We start from the raw sequence: 2,500 nt of genomic DNA on the forward strand, positions 1-2,500 counted from the left end.
CAATAGTAATGATGGTAACAACAACAACGATAATAATATCAATAATGATAATGATAATGACAATAATGATAATAATAATAATAATAATAATAATAATAATAATAATGATAATGATAATAATAATAATGATAATGATAATAATAATAATAATAATAATAATAATAATAATAATAATAATGATAATAATAATAATGATAATAATAATGATGATAATAATAATAAAGATATTAATAACAATAATAATGATGATAAATATAATAATGATAATAATAATGATGATACTACTACTACTACTACTAATAACAATGATAATATAATTAATGATAATAATAACAAACCTGATTATGATATTAGTAATAATAAAACAACAACAACAATATTAAAGATAAAAACGATTATGATAATAAGAAAGAAAATGCTAATGATGATAATAATAATGATAATGATAATGATAATAATATTGATAATAATAAAGATATTGATAATTACAATGATAATGATAATTACAAAGATAATGATAATAATATTAATGATAATGATAATGATAATAATAGTAATAATAACAATAGTAATAATAAAGATGATAATGATCATAATGATAAAATGATAATGGTTATAAGGAAAATAAAAATCAAAATAATGATGATAACAACAACAACAACATTAAGGATAATAACAATAATGATGATGATGATAATCACAATAGTAATATAATAGAGATAATAATAAAGAAACTAACTAATAATGATAACAATAACAAAAACAACAATGATAATGATAATAATAGTAATGATAACAATAACAATAATAATGATGATAATAGTAATAATGATAATGATAATAATGTTACTAATAATGACAATGATAATAACATTAATGATAGTAGTAATGATAATATTAATGATGATAATAATGATAATATCAATGGTAGTGATAATAATGCTAATAACAATAATGAAATAAAAATCATCATAATAATAATAACAATATAAATTATTATAATAATAGTAATGGCAATAATAATGATAATAATAATGATAATGATAATAGCAATGTTAATGATGATAAAACTAACGATGATGATGATAATGATATCAATATTAATAATAATGATAATAATAATGATAATAATAATGATAATAATAATAATGATAATAATAATAATGATAATAATAATAATAATAATAGTAATAATAATAATGATGATAATAATGATGATAATAAGAATAATGATAATAATGATAACAATCATAATGATGATAATATTAAAAGCGATAATAAAAATAATAATGATGATAATAACAACAACAGGAACAACAACAACAACAATAATAATAGTAGTAATGATAATAATAATGCTAGTGATCAAATGATGATTATGACGATGATAGTAATAATGAATATATAATGTTCATAATAACAATAATAATAATAATGATAATAATAATAATAATAATAATGATAATAATAATGATAATAGTGATCATGATAGTAATATTGATAATAATAATAATAATAATAATAATAATAATAATAATAATAATAATAATAATAATAATAATAATAATAATAATAATAATAATAATAATAATAATAATGATAATAATAATAATAAAGTTATAATAATAATGATAATAACAATAGTAAAAGAAATAATGATAATAGGAATACCAATAATGACAATGATGATAATAGTAATGATAACAATAATAATAGCGATAATAATAATAATATCAATAATATAATGATAATCATAATGATAATGATAACAAACAAAAATTATATTGATAATGATAATAGATTGTGAGTAAGAATATTGATAATGAGAATTATAATTATGCTCTCTCATTCTTTTTCTTCTTCCTTTTATTTTCTTCTTCCTCTCCTCCATTATCTTTGTTATTATTACTATTATCATTCTTATGTTATTATTGGTGTTACTGTTGTCATTATTATTATAATTATAATTGTCATTATTGTTATTATCATTATTATCATCCCGCTTCATCATTATCATTATTACTATCATCATTATTGTAATTTCATCTTATATATTACCACTATCATTAACGTCATCATTATCATCACTGTTGGCATTACTATCTATTATCATTATCGTTATTATGATTATCATCATCATCATTACCAGCGATACCATATCTTTCATCAATATCATTATCTCCTTTCCAATTGTTAGTTCTAGTCCCATGTTGTCGTTACTGCCGCCGTCTCCTCATCATTATTATCATCATTATAACGACTACTATAATGGTTATCATCGGTTTCATTATCATTATTTTCATCGCCATTGGGGCTATCATCATACTCATCTTTATCGTAATTACTCTCATTATCACCATCATTTGATATCTTTCGGAAACACGATTTCTTCATAACCCGCAGGTGTCTTGATCAGTCGATGTTCATAGCATATAAATCATTCAATTAATTTTTGATCGTGAAGAGCCAGTATTCAGAACTATAAAATGATATGTTATCA

The 2,500-nt window shown here is 18.8% G+C and overlaps 1 protein-coding gene across 1 annotated transcript in view; it reads right to left on the reverse strand.

Moving 5' to 3' along the window:
* Positions 1–2,500, reverse strand: part of LOC113815706 (uncharacterized) — a 34,101-nt gene that overhangs the window by 30,534 nt on the left and 1,067 nt on the right. The window lies entirely within an intron of this gene.

This window comes from Penaeus vannamei, chromosome 35 (assembly GCF_042767895.1).
Source record: "Penaeus vannamei isolate JL-2024 chromosome 35, ASM4276789v1, whole genome shotgun sequence".
NCBI lineage: Eukaryota > Metazoa > Arthropoda > Malacostraca > Decapoda > Penaeidae > Penaeus > Penaeus vannamei.